This window comes from Chiloscyllium punctatum, chromosome 36 (assembly GCF_047496795.1).
Source record: "Chiloscyllium punctatum isolate Juve2018m chromosome 36, sChiPun1.3, whole genome shotgun sequence".
Lineage (NCBI taxonomy): Eukaryota > Metazoa > Chordata > Chondrichthyes > Orectolobiformes > Hemiscylliidae > Chiloscyllium > Chiloscyllium punctatum.
This window is the reverse complement of record NC_092774.1, coordinates 55,150,038-55,170,247: the sequence shown is the minus strand read 5'-3', so window position 1 is coordinate 55,170,247 and position 20,210 is coordinate 55,150,038. Positions and strand designations below refer to the sequence as shown.

The 20,210-nt window shown below is 49.0% G+C and overlaps 3 non-coding genes across 3 annotated transcripts; 1 reads left to right on the top strand and 2 right to left on the bottom strand.

Moving 5' to 3' along the window:
• Nucleotides 1-843: 843 nt before the first annotated feature.
• Nucleotides 844-915, bottom strand: trnaw-cca (transfer RNA tryptophan (anticodon CCA)). Its single transcript has one exon. It is a non-coding gene; the product is annotated as a tRNA-Trp (tRNA).
• Nucleotides 916-4,881: 3,966 nt separating this feature from the next.
• Nucleotides 4,882-5,034, top strand: LOC140461166 (5.8S ribosomal RNA). The gene has a single exon (XR_011954487.1). It is a non-coding gene; the product is annotated as a 5.8S ribosomal RNA (ribosomal RNA).
• Nucleotides 5,035-16,715: 11,681 nt separating this feature from the next.
• LOC140461182 (5.8S ribosomal RNA) lies at nt 16,716-16,868 on the bottom strand. Its single transcript, XR_011954502.1, has one exon. It is a non-coding gene; the product is annotated as a 5.8S ribosomal RNA (ribosomal RNA).
• Between the last annotated feature and the right edge of the window lie 3,342 nt (nt 16,869-20,210).

Genomic DNA, 20,210 nt, shown 5'->3' with positions numbered 1-20,210 from the left:
CTTATGCTCTAAACCAAGACTGTGATGAAGCAACATCCTCAACAAATAGGAAATAGCTCCCAAGTCAGATTTCATTCCCTCTTCTGTTTCCCAGTTCTTTCAGAAATAAGGAATGTCTTTTTCTTCCACTAGAAAGTGGTCTTCCCCTTTGCGCTGTCTGAAGTGTTATGCCTCACCACTACTTCAGACACCTTTTAAGAATTCTTTCACCTGTTTTTCTAACAATTGTGGAGGTGACCAAAAGCAAACATTTCACTTCTCCTCAATGTCCCATTTCTCCTCCTATGAGCCATTTTGTCATGTTGTCTCTGTTACAAACAGCCAAGTGCACTTGGTTTCTGAATTGAAATTTGGCCATTGAAGTGAACAGGATTAATATTTATCGATGGCTAGCTGTGTTTGCACTAACTGTAATTATCCACCAATACGATGTCTTTTGTTCCACCAAAACTGGAAGCAATGATCTGTGTTTATATTGCAGTCGGATGTAGAAAATCATCCCAGCGATCTTCACGTTATTATAGTTTACTGAGGCCATAACAGCATTGCGTGGCAGTTTGATGTGACTAAAACCTGGATGGCAATCTCTAGATTATGTTGTAAAAATATCGGTATAATGTTATTCACACCCCGCCGTCACCAACTGAACGAACAGTCTGTGTTTTACTTCTCACATTGCGGGGAGCTGAGCATTTACCCAAACAATGGGCACACCACCTCCCTGACACAGTGTTCACAAATCAAACTGACAGCAAAGATTCACGTGTGATCGAAAGTTACCGCAAAGAAGATTTGACACGACCGATATACGGAAAGATTTGAAATGTAAGAAGTTGATTGCAGTGAGCCTGACGTGATTTGAACACACAACCTTCTGATCTGGAGTCAGACGCGCTACCGTTGCGCCACAAGCCCACGGACGGTTGAGAGCCTCTATTCATGCTTAAGGGAAGTAATCGCACTACAAAAATTTCACGTTCATGTCTGTTCTGTTGGTGGGTAAAGGGGAAAGTTAACTGGACACTTTATCCTGGGAGATGGTCATTCCTCGACAGACAAAGCCTTCTGACTGGGTCAGTGGACAGGGTCAGGAGGGTGTCAGCACAGGTCAGACAGATAAAGGGGATCTGAGAGAGGTCTGCATGAGTGAGGAGCTAACTGGCTGCGTCGTGGGATTAAGAACAATGTTGGGGAGGGGGCAGTGGTGGTCAGTGAGAGAATAGTGGCAGGGATTGTCACCATTCTCTGCAGTTGGCAGCAGAAGACCAGATTGCCTGGTGCCAGGATTTGGGAACCGGTATGCTCAGGGCTGGAGACATGGAAAAGGGAGGTTGCAGCAGGCGTGGTCTAACAATGTCAGGAGGAGAGAACCTCTGCTGAAGGCTAATGAGAAGTCAGAAGCTACAAAGACATAGCAGAACTTCAAAGCTCTGGGTGGTATGGTGGCTCAGTGGTTAGCACTCTGCCTCACAGTACCACGGACTTGGGTTCAATTCCACTCTCATGCAGCTCTCTGTGTGGACTTTGGCATGTTCTCACCTTTGTGACTGCATGGGTGGACTCTGGGTGGTCCAGTTTCCTCCGACAGTCTAACCATCTGAAGTTTAGAGTGGATTGGCCATGCTGACGTGTCCAGGGATCTGCAACCTAGGGTGGGTTAACTATGGGGAAAGTGGGTGTTTGGAAGGTCAGTCTGAACTTTATGGGCCGAATGGCCCGTAGGGATTATATGAATCTACCGTCTTAGCCATGTGTCTATTGAGAAACGATTGCCCCCAAGTCTGCTGTTAATGGAGTGGGTTCCAGTTCATGGAACACTGACACCATTCCTGGGTAAGGTGGGATTTGTGCTGTCACTTCCCCAACCCACTGTCCCCATGCATTCTCTCTCTCCTCACAGTCTGGACTCACCAGATCTCTCTGCCCAGCCATTCTCTCTCTCTCCCCCTCATTTTCTGCCCCCCATTCTCTGTCCCCAAGTCTTTCTCCTCCCCTCCACTCTCTGTCCCCTGTCCATTTTCTCTCTCTCTCTCCCTACCCTTTGCTCCCCTATCCATTCTCTCTCTCTCTCTCTTCTCCCCCAGCCTCTGTGCCCCTGTCCATTCCCCACCCCACCCCCCATCCTTTCTCGGACCTCGAGCCCTCTTTGATTGCTGTATCAAGCCCTTCTCAGGAAAGAGAGAGAATGGATGGTGATGAATCAACCTGGAAGACAGGGGTGCACAAGAAATGGCTGATTTTAAAATTGAGAACAGCTGAAATGATATACTCAGAAACATTGTTAATGTCTAAAAGCATAAAGCTGCAGACATGTTGCTGAAACTTGCATTGAATTAGGCGGGTAAAGTCATACAGCACAGAAACAGACTCTGCAGTCCAGCTCACCCATGCTGACTGGATATCCTAGATTAATCTCGTGACCCATTTGCCAGGATTTGACCCATATCTCTCTCAACCCTTCCAATACATATACCCAACCAGATGCCTTTTAAATGTTATAATGGTACGAGCTTCCATCACTTCCTCTGGGAGCCCATTCCACACACGCACCGCCCTCTGTATGAAAAAAATACAAATCTATGCCTTCCTCACTCCCTAGTTTTATCTGTACTGATACCTTCGGGGATCTCTGGACTTGGACAGCAAGGTTCCTTTGTTCCTCAGCACTCTGTAGGGACCTACTATTTATTGATTACTTTCCTCCATTATTACATTTCCCAGAATGCCTGGAGATTAAATTCCATCTCTCTGCCCCATTTACCAGCTGATTGGTATCAAACTGTGGCCAGAGACCATCCTCCTCACTGTCAATACCACCACCTTTGCAGAGATTACTCCTAAACAGGGGAGGGCAGCACTGTCTCCAGCTAAGCAGAGGGAATTGTGTGTGGGTGTTGTGGGGGCTTGGAAACTTTGCCAGCTCCCTTTCCTTCATTTTTTAATCCCACCAAATCCATGTGGTTTGAGTTTTTATAACAGAAAACAGCACAGGGTTGAATTTTAACTTACCACTGGCTGAAACTTTGTCCTGCCCTCTAACTTCGGAGAGTAAAACACTTTAGTTCCCCTCCCCTCCCTCCATGTGTAACACAGAGTTGAGGGATTGGCACCGGTTGTTATTTTGTGATCTATTCCAAATGAAATTTTATCTCTGCGCAGGTGCAAGTGAACAGTCTGTTTTTGTGCTTTCTGCGAATCAGGCGAGCAGCTTTTAAATCCTTATGTTAAGCAGCAGAAGCAAACAGTACATCGGCAATTGTATTTTGAGAGTGGAAATTCTAGCCCTGGTAATCCCGTTGGGTCAACAGAGAGAGAGGGAGAGGATGTCACATCTAAAGTGCATACAGAAGAGTTGTTACACTTGTTCAGTCAGTTGAGTTGGTTCTTCCCTCAGATGTGACTGGATGTTGCTTTTCATGGATCATAATTAAACTACAACGGAACACATTAAATTCAAGGAATTCAATTGAAAGGGCAATTTGAGTGAATAAATGGAAAACTGCTTAAAGATTGGCTCCTGGTCTTTTACTTCACCAATTAGAAGTTGTTGGTTTGACAGCTCTCCTAATCATAGAATCCCTACATTGTGGGAGCAGGCCATTTGGCCCATCGAGTCAACACTGACCCTCCAAACAGAATCCCATCCAGACTCAGAAAAATGTGCACCGCATGTGTGCAGAGAAGGGGATGCTGGGAGTGAGTGGGATGCTTTCACCACCACCATCTCCCTCCAAGACCCAAACACCCCACAGCACCACCTGTCCATTCCTCCACCACCACAGTGCCTCTGGCCTTAACCCCTGCCAACCACAGTGCCATTGTCCATTCTGCCCGCCACCCACAGCATCCCCTTACATTCTACTCGCCACCCACAGTGCCCCCTGTCCATTCTCCCCGCCACCCACAGCACCCAGTCCATTCTCCCCCACCACACACAGCATCCCCTGACCATTCTCCTTGCCACGCACAGTGCCCCCTGTCCATTCTCCCCACCACCCACAGCACCCAGTCCATTCTCCCAGCCACCCACAGCATCCCCTGACCATTCTCCTTGCCACACACAGTGCCCCTGTCCATTCTCCCCACTACACACTGCATCCCCTGTCCATTCTCCCCCACCAACCACTGCACGACCTGCCCATTCTCCCCTGTAGCACCCACAGCACCTCCATCCATTCTCCCCCGCCATTCATGGCTCTGCCCTCTCCATTCCCCCGTGCCACCCACGGCACCCTTGGCCAATCCCTCGCCACCTCCGGCACACCGTCCATTCTCTTTCTCTTTATTTCTCTCACCCCCACCCTCTGCATCCCTGTCCAGTCCCTCTTCCCATCTTCTGACTCCCCATGCGTTTTCTCTCTCCCCCACACCCTCTGCTCTCCATCCCTCTGTTCCCCCATCTATTCTCTTTCTCAGCCCACGTTGCCGAGTTTCCTAGCCCACCTTGGCAGTGGCCGGGCCGGGCGGCCGTCAGCTCTGGCTATTGCAGATCCCGACTCTTTGCAGTGGTCCGCTCGCCGACACCCCGCCACGTGCACGGGTCAGTGACGCTGCCGAACCGATTGCTGGTCCCGTTTCCGCCTCTGCTTTTCCTCGGGCAAAGCTGCTGCATGCCTCGTGACACTCAGCGGGCGATATGGTGGAGGAGATCCTGCCTCGGTCGCTGCGGTGCGTGGGGGCACGCATCGCCTCTTGGGCGGCCTTTTTTCCCAATAGACATATGTTTCCGCGGGCTGCACCAGGCTGGTGCTCCCCACAGCTTCACGCCACCCTGCGACCCGCGCACACCAGCGTGCAGGTGGGTGCTGCTAATGTGGGAAGTGCATGTGCGGTCTGGGTCGCTTTCCTCTGGCGAGGGAGAGACCGAAAACAAACTCAGACAACTCTTAACGGTGGATCACTCGGCTCGTGCGTTGATGAAGATCGCAGCTAGCTGCGAGAATTAATGTGAATTGCAGGACACATTGATCATCGACACTTTGAATGCACTTTGCGGCCAGGGTTCTTCCTGGGGCCACGCCTGTCTGAGGGTCATTTGGCATTTAATCGCACTCATATTGGCTGGCGAAAGCGGCTGGGGTGTCGCAGAGGACCCGTCCTCTTTGTCCCCCTAAGTTCAGACTCCAGAGCCCTCTGGCATCAGAGCACTTGGCCTTTTCCCGCACCCTGCACATTCCATTCGTCAGGCTCGACGCCATCCCCCCGCCGGGGAGCGTGGCCTGGCGTCCGTCTGTGTCGTGGCAGTGGGGCCAGTACGGCTGTTACCGGTCCCAGAATGGCCGTCGGTGGTTCACACGGCGACGTGCACCGCTTCGTCTTTGGGACACGGAGCTGCCTCAAAATGTTGAGCTTCCTGTGGGGTCTGCCTAGGCTCTGCACGTCCGCACTGGGTCCGTCTCTCGGTTGGCTGGCAGTAGAAACAGTGAAGGGAGCCGCGGAGGTCTGGTGCTGGTGCGCTGCCGGCCTCACCGTGGAGCTCGCCAGTTCGACACGCTGACCCGACTCGATGGTTGATCGATTGAGAGTGATGAGAGGCACAGACCGTATCTGGGAGCTGCAGGCCGCCCGTTGCTGCAGCCGCCCGTCTCGTGGTTCGTCCTCAGACTTAAGTGGCCGGTGGGGCGTCTGATCCTGTCTCCCCTGCTGGCGCTGAGTGCCTGGCCGAGGGAGGAGGTTTTCATCGAACGCTGTGACTTCGACGGTCGCACGTGCGTGGATCGCTGGCTTTTGGCTCTCCCGTTCAGTCCGCAAGTTTCTGCTCGGTCCTGCCACCGGTCTCGGGAGGCACGGAGGGGTTGGCGGCCGTGGTGTGCGCACGGTCACCGTGCAGGCACACCTATCATGCCACCGGCCAACCATCTGGAGGACGGCGGAACGTCGGGCTATCGGGGGCCAAGTCGCCAGAAGGCCACCGCTGTGTCTTCCGTACCCTGTCACCGTCAGCGTGCCTTCCTCAACTCGTCTGGCTCGGGGCCGCTGGGTTCAGGAGCGGCGTCGCCCGCCGGCCCCACTGAAGGCCGTGGCGTTCCACGGCTGGTGATTGATGTGCATGCCGTGCCTGTGCGACCATTTACCCCTTGTGTCTCAGCGCTTCTCTCTCCCTCTCTCTGACCATCGGTCAGTCTCTGTCGGCTGGCGCCTCGCACGTCCTCGGCGGCGAGTCGTCACCGCCGTGCCCGGGCCTCTGGCAAGGCAGGAATCGGGCTGAATCTTCCGCTCGAGTAAGCTGCCGGCACTTCCAAGATTCGCCTCCTGCCGTGGATGGGGGATGGTCTCCGGTCCCGTGAATTTGCGCCGAGCACGTCCCCGCGCGTCTTTGGTGGCAGGGGCGGCCACTCGTCGACACCATTGCTGGCAAGGGTGGTGAGCGACGTGCGGGTGGCTGGCTCTCTGACCGTCGCAGCATCGGCCAACCCCCCCTCTGCGGTGAGATGTTGCCCGCCCACTAAGAGGTGGGGGCATGCACGCTGGCGGTGCGGCCTGGCCATCCTCTGACTCTGTGTACGACCTCAGATCAGACGCGACAACCCGCTGAATTTAAGCACATTACTAAGCGGTGGAAAATAAACTAACCAGGATTCCCTTCGTAACTGCGAGTGAACAGGGAAGAGCCCAGCGCCGAATCCCCGCTTGCCTGATGGGCGAGGGAAATGTGGCGTATAGAAGCGCGTTCTTCGACGGTGCCCAGACGCCAAAGTCCTCCTGATCGAGGCCTAGCCTGAGGACAGTGTGAGGCTGGTGGCGGTGCGAGGCTCATCGAGATTGTGTCTTCTTGGAGTCGGGTTGCTTGTGAATGCAGCCCAAAGCGGGTGGTAAACTCCATCTAAGGCTAAATACTAGCACGAGACCGATAGTCAACAAGTACCATAAGGGAAAGTTCAAAAGAGTTTTGAAGAGAGAGTTCAAGAGGGTGTGAAACCGTTAAGAGGTAAACGGGTGTGGTCCGCGCAGTCTGCCCGGAGGATTCAACTCGGCGGCTCCAGTCAGTCACGTTGGGGTCTGGCGGATCTCCTCAGCAGGGACCGCTCCCGGCATGGGCACGGCTGTCGCTGGGCGCATTTCCTCCGCTGGTGGTGCGCCACAACTGGCTTCGGGTCGGCTGGGAAGGACGGTTGCTTTGGAAGGTGGCTCGCCGCTCCTTGTAGCGAGTGTTATAGCCCCCAGGCAATATCCTTCGCCGCACCCCTGGAGTCGAGGGAAGCGACCACTGCCGCGCCCTCCCGCCCCCCTCGGGGGGTGCGTGGAACCACGTGTGGCGAGTGGGCTTGCCATGCTCCCGGTGGGTCTGTCGACCGGTGTGTAATGTCCTCAGTGCACCCCAACCGCGTCCTGCCGCCGAGTCGGGTCGAGCCATGCTGAGCTGGCGCCAGAGGGCCCTTCCTGTGGATTGCCCCAGCTGCGGTGCCCGTCGTCCTTCCATGGCAGGCGGGTGGCCTTGGCTGGCGCCTAGCAGCTGAAATAGAACTGGTGCGGACCAGGGCAATCCGACTGTTTAATGAGAACAAAGCATCACGAAGGCCACAGGTCGGTGTTGAGGCGATGTGATTTCTGCCCAGTGCTCTGAACGTCAAAGTGAACAAATTTAATCAAGCGTGGGTAAACGGCGGGAGTAACTATGACTCTCTTATCCCCTCTCTTGGGGGATGTGACTACAGTGTTTTTAAGGTTGTTGGTCTCCGACCAGTGCCTGCGTAGTCACCTTTGTGATTCGTTTATACGTATTTTGTCGATCACAAAGTAAGGTCGAACCTCCACGTGGTTCCCCCTGGTAACGGCCTGTATGAGGAAGCTCTTGCCGGGAAGGTGATTTTAAATTGTTTTGTGGTTGTTTTAGTCTGGTCTTATCAGTGTTTTTACCATCGTTTTTATCTTTGGTCTGAACTTGATTTCACCAGAGCTATACGCCACTGGCTGTTTTTATTGTATTCTCCATCGTTTGAGCATTACTCAGACCAGGCCGGCTAATACGACCTGCAGAAGAGATAAGAGACGGCTGGTGACCATTCAGTCCGGTTGAAACCAAATTTGGCAGAGGCGATTATGGCCGATTCCAAAATTTCCGGTTGGGTGGGAGACCGGGAAAATAACCGCCCCCCACGGTTGCTTTTGGCGGCTCCGTGTGCTAAATGTATGAGCCAAAAACGGACTGGGCAATCCGTCTTGACTGGCCATGAACGTGAAAACTGCTGCAGGGCCGGACAGGGTAACACAAAGAAATAATTAAGATATTTAATAAGGATAATTTATTATTTCCTAGACTATTTACAATTTGGATAAAAACCAGTAAAATTCTAGATCAGTTAAAAATAAGTAGAACGGTTCTGATCCCTAAGGTGAGCATAGAAGATGAGTTAAAAGATATAAATAATTGGAGGCCGATTATTATAGGGCTAATTATGCTTAGAATTTTTACAAAAATCCTTGCAAATAGACTTAGTAAAGTGATAAATCTGAATAAAAGGCAGAAAGGATTTATGACCGGCGTAGCAGGATGTGAGGAGAACATAAAAACCCTGAAAATTATTATGAAAGGTGCTAAAAAGAATAAGAGGAATTTAGCTGTGGTTTTTGTAGATTTAGCGAAAGCCTTTGATACCATCAGTCATAGATTAATTATAACAGCATTGAAAAGATTCCAGCTCCCGAAAATTTTTATTAAACTAATTACAAACTTATATGAGAATAATTTTACTCAGGTGGAAGGTTTTAAATGTAAAACCAGAAACATTGAAATTTAAGAGGAGTAAAGCAAGGTGACGCGTTATCACCGATCCTTTTTAACATTGTAATGGACCCATTAATTAGTACTATCGAAGACAAGCAGAAGGGGATATACTTAGGATTAGACGGAAACAGTTTTCATTGCGCAACATTAGCGTTTGCTGATGACACAGCGTTAATTAGTCAATCTTATGAGGGTATGGTTTACAATTTAAAATTGGTCGAAAAGTTTTGTAATAACACGGGAATGGAAGTGTACATAAAGAAAACTAAAGGATTTTATCTTACTTATAGAAATCAGTCTTTTATATTTAACGATAAAATTAATTGGAAGTTAAATGAAGTGGTTATACAATTCATAGAACCAGGCAACACGGATAAATACTTGGGTGCTAAAATAGATCCGTGGATTGGAGTTAGTAAAGCAGACTGTGAGAGCCAATTGGATACATGGATAGGGAATTTTTAAAAATCACCTCTTAAACCAGTACAGAAAATAGAACTTGTAAAAATATATTTTATTCCTAGACTGTATTTTTATTTAACTTTATCAGACGTTTCTATTAATTACCTTAACAAATTGGATAATATTATTAAAAGCGCAGCGAAAGAGATCTTACACCTTCCGCAATCCATCACAGACGGAGTGCGTTATGCTAAAGCCCGTGATGGAGGCCTGGCGTTAAATAGACTGTCAACGTTTATTCCAATATAGATTGTGAGGAAATATGAGACGCTACATAAATCTGTTGACAAAATATTGCACGCCTCGTTTCGGTTTGAGGGTGAGAGTGTAGTGGAGAAAATGCATAAATGGAGTAAATTAAGGGTTATGGAAAAGATCTGGAATCCTAACATTAATCGACAATTGGATGAAGCAGATACCATCACAGAAGATAGTGAAGATGGGATGGAGGAGTTTGCGAGTACTAACTATGCAAACTGGAGATCTGTGGAGATACAGAGATGGATGGCCCTCCCCTGTCAAAGGGCAGGTGTCCATTATTATAAGAATGATAGTGCATCAAATAATTGGTTGACAAAATTATCTTTTATGAAGACGTCGAAAGTCATTAATTCTATTTTGTTCCGAACTAATTTATTTCCAACGCGGGCGTCTTTGTCTTATGGCAGGCCTTTTAACATTAAGAATTGCAGAAGTTGGAATGACATTTCGGAAACTTTTGCGCATATTTCTGGATGGTGCCCTTACGTCAAGAAAATGAGAGTTAAAAGGCACAATAGGTTAGCCGAAGAGCTAGTTAGTTTTGTTAGGATAAACGGGTGGACTATATATATAGAGCCGCGAGTTAAAGATACGCCTGGAAAACTGTGGATACTGGACTTAATCTTTAAGAAGGAACAGCAAATCGTGGTGGTGGACGTGTCAGTCAGAACGGACCTTCAAATAAACTCCCTCGAATTGGCATGGGGGGAGAAGATAAAGAAATATAGTCACTTAGGTAAAGAGATAATGGACCTCGTTGGTGGAGGAAAGATATATTTTTATGGGTTTGTGATAGGAGCTCGAGGGAAGTGGTTTGAGAAGAATTCGGAGTTGAAAGGCCTCGGGATTGTAAAATTTAAATCATTTGCACAAAATATCATAAACCTAACTTTATCTTTGACCCTCGAACTTTTAAGGATTTTCATGGACTCTTAATATCTCCGATCGACGTATTTTTAAAAATAGTTTAAATAGTGTGGTTTTAATTTTTTTATATATGTTTTAGTAGTTTAAATAGTATTTTAAATAGTTTTAATCGCTGATTTGAATTTAGAGTTACATTTTAAGATTTTATTAATAAAATTGTACCGTTTTAGATCACTTAGGTTAATTGGTGGTGGGTAATTTTAGGTATTAATTAATTAAAGTGCACGCTACACGCAACAAGGGATGATGGTATGATGGTATCTGCTTCATCCAATTGTCGATTAATGTTAGGATTCCAGATCTTTTCCATAACCCTTAATTTACTCCATTTATGCATTTTCTCCGCTACACTCTCACCCTCAAACCTAAACGAGGCGTGCAATATTTCGTCATCAGATTTATGGAGCGTCTCATATTTCTTCACAATCGATATTGGAATAAAAGTTTGACAGTCTACTTAACGCCAGGCCTCCATCACGGGCTTTAGCATGGCGCACTCCGTCTGTGATGGATTGGGGAAGGTGTAAGATCTCTTTCGCTGCGCTTTTAATAATATTATCCAATTTAGTTAGGTAATTAATAGAAACTTCTGATAAAGTTAAAATAAAAATACCGTCTAGGAATAAAATAAGTTTTAAAAGTTCTATGTTCTGTACCGGTTTAAGAGGAGATTTTTAAAAATTCCTTATCCATGTATCCAATTGGCTCTCCCAGTCCACTTTACTAACTCCAATCCACGGATCTATTTTAGCACCCAAGTATTTATCCGTGTTGCCCAGTTCTATGAATTGTATAACCCCTTCATTTAACTTCCAATTAATTTCATCGTTAAATATAAAAGACTTATTTCTATAAGTAAGATAAAATCCTTTAGTTTTCTTTATGTACACTTCCATTCCCGTGTTATTACAAAACTTTTCGACCAATTTTAAATTGTAAACCATACCCTCATAAGATTGACTAATTAACGCTGTGTCATCAGCAAACGCTAATGTTGCGCAATGAAAACTGTTTCCGTCTAATCCTAAGAATATCCCCCTCTGCTTCTCCTCGATAGTACTAATTAATGGGTCCATTACAATGTTAAAAAGGATCGGTGACAATGCGTCACCTTGCTTTACTCCTCTTAAAATTTCAATGTTTCCGGTTTTGCATTTAAAACCTTCCACCTGAGTAAAATTATTCTCAGATAAGTTTGCAATTCGTATAATAAAAATTTTCGGGAGCTGGAATCTTTTCAATGCTGTTATAATTAATCTATGACCGACGGTATCAAAGGCCTTCACTAAATCTACAAAAACCACAGCTAAATTCCTCTTATTCTTTTTAGACCTTTCATAATATTTTCCAGGATTTTTATGTTCTCCTCACATCCTGCTAGGCCAGTCATAAATCCTTTCAGCCTTTTATTCAGATTTATGATTTTACTAAGTCTATTCGCAACGATTTTTGTAAAAATTCTAAGCATAATTGGCCCTATAATAATCGGCCTCCAATTATATCTTTTATCTTTTATCTCATCTTCTGTGCTCACCTTTGGGATCAGAACCGTTCTGCTTATTTTTAACTGATCTGCAATTTTACTGGTTTTTATCCAAATTGTAAATAGTCGAGGAAATAATAAATTATCCTTATTAAATATCTTAATTATTTCTTTGTGTTACCCTGTCCGGCCCTGCAGCGGTTTTCACGTTCATGGCCAGATCCACGTCTTCCACCGTCACAGGACCAGTCAGAATGGCACTCAAGGATCCCTCACTTTGATTTTTATATTTAGCAAAACCCCTTAAATTATTATTTTCATTCAAATTTGTTAGTCTTTCCTTAAAATATTCCTCTAACTCTACCTTGCTCAGGGGGCATTCACTCTTAACTGGGGCCCCCCATCAGGGTTCTTGCTAAATACTGCCTCTTAGTTTTATATAGAACTTGCATTTGTTTAAATTCTCCCTTCTTTTTACTATATCTTTTCTTAGCTTTGTTTTCCTTCTTCTTTCTTTGCCCACTATCCCTTAGCTTAAAACTTACTCTTTTAATATGAGTTACCTTCTTACCTGTCCCATCGTCCATTTTCTTTCTTAATTTATTCATTCTTACACCCATAATATTCTCCTGATCCTTATTAACACCTTTATTCTTACCCAGGTCATCTTCAATTATTTTTATCAATTCTAATATCGACCTACCATTATAATCTTGACAATCCATAATATTAGCGTTCTCCTGGTCCCTCTGTTCATTCAATCTTTCTTCCACCAACAACCTATCTGACCCCCAGATCGCTATCTTGCATTTCATTATTGTCATTACTATTAAAGATCATTTCTAATTCTATACCCTTATTATTATCGCTGGTTTTATTCTTCTTATTCAATAATCTCCTTTTATCCGAAATTTGTTTAGCGGTTTTGGAACCGATTCTCTCTGCAATACTTTTATTAATATTCTTACAGCCACTAAATTCTACTTCTAGTTGTTGCAACTTTTCCACCTCTTCCTTACACCATACTCCCCTCTTGTTTCCCTCTCTCTTATCTATCTTATCCTTACTCTTCGTCTTCCCTTCTTTCCTTCTCTCATTTCTCAAGATGGGTTGAGCATGTCTTTCGTGTTGCCCCAACCCTCTGGCTGATTTAAATTTTAACGGGCATTCTTCACGCTGGTATGATTTTTCTAATCCACCTCCTTCATTACTATTACTGGTACTATTACTACTACTACTAACATTATCACTCATCTTACATTTTGGATATTGGCACGCTACCGCCTGATAGTTCCCTTCCCAATCGCATTTACTGCACCTAATCCTCACTGATTTAATTCCCTTGCATATTTTCAAGTGTTTCCTAAACACCCCTGTGGTATTGTAGATATTATTACAATAATTACATTTAAAATCTTTTTTAGGGTATTTAATTATTAACTCTAGTTTATCTGTTTCTTTAATTACCGGTTGAATAATTCTTCCTTTGTACCTCTCCTCATTGCTCTCTAAATCTCCACATCGACTAAAAACAAATGGCCCTTTAAAATTTGAATTTAAAATCATCCGGCTGTTAAATGGACTTGGCTGTCGAGGGGACTCCTCTACATTCCCTTCCCTTCGATTTCTGTCCTGATTATTCTGGACAATGTTAACAGCTCCCTCGTGCCTGCCCGAGGACAGCCTTGCTGGAATAATTCTTATGGTCTCTTCCGTCTGAGTCTGAGTCAAGACGGATTGCCCAGTCCGTTTTTGGCTCATACATTTAGCGCACGGAGCCGCCAAAAGCAACCGTGGGGAGCGGTTATTTTCCCGGTCTCCCACTCAACTGGAAATTTTGGAATCGGCCATAATCACCTCTGCCAAATTTGGTTTCAACCGGACTGAATGGTCACCAGCCGTCTCGTATCTTTTCTGGAGGTCGTATTAGCCGGCCTGGTCTGCGTAATGCTCAAACGATGGAGAAAAAAATAAAAACAGCCAGTGGCGTATAGCTCTGGTGAAATCAAGTTCAGACCAAAGATAAAAACGATGGTAAAAACACTGATAAGACCAGACTAAAACAACCACAAAACAATTTAAAATCACCTTCCCGGCAAAAGCTTCCTCATACAGGCCGTTACCAGGGGGAACCACGTGGAGGTTCGACCTTACTTTGTGATCGACAAAATACGTATAAACAAATCACAAAGGTGACGACGCAGCCACCGGTCGGAGACCAACAACCTTAAAAACACTGTAGTCACATCCCCCAAGAGAGGGGATTAGAGAGTCATAGTTACTCCCGCCGTTTACCCACGCTTCACTAAATTTCTGCACTTTGACATTCAGAATATTTGGCAGAAATCACATCGCGTCAACACCGACCTGCGGCCTTCACGATGCTTTGTTTTAATTAAACAGTCAGATTCCCCTCGTCCGCAGCAGTGCTACGTCAGCTGCTAGGCGCTGGCCAAGGCCACCCGTCTGCGATGGTAGGACGACGAGCACCGCAGCTGGGGCGATCCACAAGAAGGGCCCTCTGGCGCCAGCTCAGCATGGCTCGACCCGACTCGGCGGCAGCACGTGGTTGGGGCACACTGAGGACATTGCACTCCGGTCGACAGACCCACCGGGAGCATGGCGAGCCCGCTCGCCACACGCGGTTCCACGCACCCCCCGAGGGGGGCGGGAGGGCGTGGCAGTGGTCCCTTCCCTCGACTCCGGGGGTGCGGCGATGGATAATGCCTGGGGCCTGTAACACTCGCCCCAAGGAGCAGTGGGCCACCTTCCAAATCCACCGGCCTTCCAAGCTGACCCGAAGCCAGTTGTGGCGCACCACCAGCGGAGGAAATGCGCCCGGCGACAGCTGTACCCATGCCGGGAGCAGTCCCAGCAGAGGAGATCCGCCAGACCCCAACGTGACCGATTGGAGCCGCCGAGTTGAATCCTCCTGGCAGACTGCGCGGGCCACACCCGTTTACCTCTTAACGGTTTCACACCCTCTTGACCTCTTTCTTCAAAATTCTTTTCAACTTTCCCTTACAGTACTTGTTGACTATCGGTCTCGTGCCAGTATTTAGCCTTAGATGGAGTTTACCACCCACTTTGGGCTGCATTCACAAGCAACCCGACTCCAAGAAGACACAATCTAGACGAGCCTCGCACCGCCACCGGCCTCACACCGTCCTCAGGTTAGGCCTCGATCAGGAGGACTTAGGCATCTGGGCACCGTCAGAGAAAGCGCTTCTATACGCCACATTTCCCTCGCCCGTCAGGCAAGCGGGGATTCGGCGCTGGGCTCTCCCTGTTCACTCACAGTTACTAAGGGAATCCTGGTTAGTTTCTTTTCCACCGCTTAGTAATGTGCTTAAATTCAGCGGGTTGTCGAGTCTGATCTGAGGTCGTACCCAGAGTCAGAGGATGGCCAGACCGCACTGCCAGCGTGCACGCATTCACCTCTTAGTGGGCGGGCAACGTCTCACCGCAGGGGGGGTTTGGCCGATGCTGCGACGGTCAGAGAACCAGCCACCCGCACGTCGTTCACCACCCTTGCCAGCAATGGTGTCGACGAGTGGCCGCCCATGCCACCAACGACGCACGGGGACGTGCTCGGCGCAAATTCACGGGACCGGAGACCCTCCCCCATCCACGGCAGGAGGCGAATCTTGGAAGTGCCGGCAGGTTACTCGAGCGGAAGGTTCAGCTCGATTCCTGCCTTGCCAGAGGCCCAGGCACGATGGTGATGACTCGCCGCCGAGGACGTGCGAGGCGCCAGCCGACAGAGACTGCCCGATGGTCAGAGAGAGGGAGAGAGAAGTGCTGAGACACAAGTGGTGATTGGTCGCACAGGCACGGCATGCACATCGATCACCAGCCGCAGAATGGCACGGCCTTCAGTGGGGCCAGCGGGCGACGCCGCTCCTAAACCCAGCGGCCCCGAGCCAGACGAGTTGAGGAAGGCACGCCGATGGTCACAGAGTGCGGAAGACACAGCGGTGGCCTTCTGGCGACTTGGCCCCAGACAGCCCAACGTTCCGCCGTCCTCCCGATGGTTGGCCGGTGGCATGATAGGTGTGCCTGCATGGTGACCGTGCGCACACCACGGCCGCCAACCCCTCCGTGCCTCCCGAGACTGGTGGCAGGACCGAGCAGAAACTTGCGGACTGAACGGGAGAGCCAAAAGCCAGTGCTCCTTGCACGTGCGACCGTCGAAGTCACAGCGTTCGACGAAAACCTCCTCCCTCAGCCAGGCACTCAGCGCCAGCTGGGGAGACAGGATCAGACGCCCCACCGGCCACTTAAGGCCGAGGACGAACCACGAGACGGGCGGCTGCAGCAACGGGCGGCCTGCAGCTCCCAGATACGGTCTGTGCCTCTCATCACTCTCAATCGATCAACCATCGAGTCGGGTCAGCGTGTCAAACAGGTGAGCTCCACGGTGAGTCCGGCAGCGCACCAGCACCAGACCTCCGCGGCTCCCTTCACTGTTTCTACTGCCAGCCAACCGAGAGTCGGACCCAGTGCGGACGTGCAGAGCCTAGGCAGACCCCACAGGAAGCTCAACATTTTGAGGCAGCTCCGTGTCCCAAAGACGAAGCGGTGCACGTCGCCGTGTGAACCACCGACGGCCATTCTGGGACCGGGAACAGCCGTACTGGCCCCACTGCCACGACGCAGACGGACGCCAGGCCACGCTGCCCGGCGGGGGGATGGCGTCGAGCCTGACGAATGGAATGTGCAGGGTGCGGGAAAAGGTCTAGTGCTCTGATGCCGGAGGGCTCTGGAGTCTGAACTTAGGGGGACAAAGAGGACGGGTCCTCTGCGACACCCCAGCCGCGCTCTCGCCAGCCAATACGAGTGCAATTAAATGCCAAATGACCCTCAGACAGGCGTGGCCCCAGGAAGAACCCTGGCCGCAAAGTGCATTCAAAGTGTCGATGATCAATGTGTCCTGCAATTCACATTAATTCTCGCAGCAAGCTGCGATCTTCATCAACGCACGAGCCGAGTGAGCCACCGTTAAGAGTTGTCTGAGTTTGTTTTCGGTCTCTCCCTCGCCAGAGGAAAGCGACCCGGACCGCACATACACTTCCCACATTAGCAGCACCCACCTGCACGCCGGTGTGAGCGCGTAGCAGGGTGGCGTGAAGCTGTGGGGAGCACCAGCCTGGTGCGGCCCGCGGAAACATATGTCTATTGGGAAAAAAGGGCGCCCAAGAGGCGATGCGTGCCCCCACGCACCGCAGCGACGGAGGCAAGATCTCCTCCACCATGTTGTTCGCTGAGTGTCACGAGGCATGCAGCAGCTTTGCCCGAGGAAAAGCAGAGGCGGATACGGGACCAGCAATCGGTTCGGCAGCGTCACTGACCCGTGCACATGGCGGAGTGTCGGCGAGCGGACCACTGCAAGAGGTCGGGGCCTGCAATAGCCAGAGCTGACGGCCGGCCGGCCCGGCGCTGCTAAGCTGGGCAAGGAAACTCGGCAACGTGGGCTGAGAAAGAGAATAGATGGGGGAACAGAGGGATGGAGAGCAGAGGGTGTGGGGGAGAGAGAAAACGCATGGGGAGTCAGAAGATGGGAAGAGGGTGGATGCAGGGATGGGGGTGAGAGAAAGAAAGAGAAAGAGAATGGACGGTGTGCCGGAGGTGGCGAGGGATTGGCCAAGGGTGCCATGGGTGGCACGGGGGAATGGAGAGGGCAGAGCCATGAATGGCGGGGGAGAATGGATGGAGGTGCTGTGGGTGCTACAGGGGAGAATGGGCAAGTCGTGCAGTGGTTGGTGGGGGAGAATGGACAGGGATGCAGTGTGTGGTGGGGAGAATGGACAGGGGGCACTGTGGGTGGCGAGTAGAATGTAAGGGGATGCTGTGGGTGGCGGGGAGAATGGACAGTGGCACTGTGGTTGGCAGGGGTTAAGGCCAGAGGCACTGTGGTGGTGGAGGAATGGACAGGTGGTGCTGTGGGGTTGTTTGGGTCTTGGAGAGAGATGGTGGTGGTGAAAGCATCCCACTCACTCCCAGCATCCCCTTCTCTGCACACATGCGGTGCACATTTTTGTGAGTCTGGATGGGATTCTGTTTGGAGGGTCAGTGTTGACTCGATGGGCCAAATGGCCTGCTCCCACAATGTAGGGATTCTATGATTAGGAGAGCTGTCAAACCAACAACTTCTAATTGGTGAAGTAAAAGACCAGGAGCCAATCTTTAAGCAGTTTTCCATTCATTCACTCAAATTGCCCTTTCAATTGAATTCCTTGAATTTAATGTGTTCTGTTGTAGTTTAATTATGATCCATGAAAAGCAACATCCAGTCACATCTGAGGGCAGAACCAACTCAACTGACTGAACAAGTGTAACAACTCTTCTGTATGCACTTTAGATGTGGCATCCTCTCCCTCTCTCTCTCTGTTGACCCGACGGGATTACCAGGGCTAGAATTACCACTCTCAAAATACAATTGCTGATCTACTGTTGACTTCTGCTGCTTAACATAAGGATTTAAAAGCTGCTCGCCTGATCTCGCAGAAAGCACAAAAACAGACTGTTCACTTGCGCCTGCGCAGAGATAAAATTTCATTTGGAATAGATCACAAAATAACAACAGGTGCCACTCCCACACTCTGTGTGACACATGGAGGGAAGGGAGGGGAAGTAAAGTGTTTTACTCTCAGATGTTAGAGGGCAGGACAAAGTTTCAGCCAGTGGGAAGTTAAAATTAAACCCTGTGCTGTTTTCTGTTATAAAAACTCAAACCACATGGATTTGGTGAGATTAAAAAATGAAGGAAAGGGAGCTTGCAAAGTTTCCAAGCCCCCACAACACGCACACACAATTCCCTCTGCTTAGATGGAGACAGTGCTGCCCCCCTCTGTTTAGGAGTAAACTCTAGAAAGGTGGTGGTTTTGATAGTGAGGAGGATGGTCTCTGGCCACAGTTTGATACCAATCAGTTGGTAAATGGGGCAGAGAGATGGAATTTAATCTCCAGGCATTCTGGGAAATGTAATAATGGAGGAAAGTAATCAATAAATAGTAGGTCCCTACAGAGTGCTGAGGAACAAAGGAACCTTGCTGTCCAAGTCTAGAGATCCCCGAAGGTATCAGTACAGATAAAACTAGGGAATGAGGAAGGCATAGATTTTTTTTTCATACAGAGGGTGGTGCGTGTGTGGAATGGGCTGCCAGAGGAAATGATGGAAGCTGGTACCATTATAACATTTAAAAGGCATCTGGTTGGGTATATGTATTGGAAGGGTTGAGAGAGATATGGGTCAAATACTGGCAAATGGGTCACGAGATTAATTTAGGATATCCAGTCAGCATGGGTGAGCTGGACTGCAGAGTCTGATTTCTGTGCTGTATGACGTTACCCGCCTAATTCAATGCAAGTTTCAGAAACATGTCTGCAGCTTTATGCTTTTAGACATTAACAATGTTTCAGAATTTATCATTTCAGCTGTTCTCAATTTTAAAATCAGCCATTTCTTGTGCGTCCCTGTCTTCCAGGTTGATTCATCACCATCCATTCTCTCTCTTTCCCGAGAAGGGCTTGATCCAGCAATCAAAGCGGGCTCATGGTACGAGAAAGGATGGGGGCGGGGATGGACAGGGGCGCAGAGGCTGGGGGAGGAGAGAGAGAGAGAATGGATATGGGAGTAAAGGGTTGGGTGGAAAGAAAGAGAAAATGGACAGGGGACAGAGAGTGGAGGGGAGGAGAGAGACGTGGGGACAGAGAATGGGGGGCAGAAAATGATGGGGAGAGAGAGAGAATGGCTGGGCAGAGAGATTTGGTGAGTGCAGACTGTAAGGAGAGAGAGAATGCATGGGGACAGTGGGTTGGGGAAGTGACAGCACAAATCCCACCTTACCCAGGAATGGTGTCAGTGTTCCATGAACTGGAACCCACTCCATCAACAGCAGACTTGGGGGCAATCGTTTCTCAATAGACACATGGCTAAGACGGTAGATTCATATAATCCCTACGGGCCATAAAATTCAGACTGACCTTCCGACCACCCACTTTCCCTGCTGTTCCCCATAGTTAACCCACCCTACCTTGCAGATCTCTCGACACTTCAGCATGGCCAATCCACCCTAAACTTCAGATGGTTAGACTGTCAGAGGAAACTGGACACAAAGGTGAGAACATGCCAAAGTCCACACAGCGAGCTGCATGAAAGTGGAATTGAACCCAAGTCCGTGGTACTGTGAGGCAGTGGTGCTAACCACTGAGCCACCATGGCACCCAGAGCTTTGAAGCTCTGCTTTGTCTTTGTAGCTTCTGATTTGTCATGAGCCTTCAGCAGAGGCTCTCTCCTCCTGACATTGTTAGACCACGCCTGCTACAACTTCGCTTTTCCAATTCTCCAGC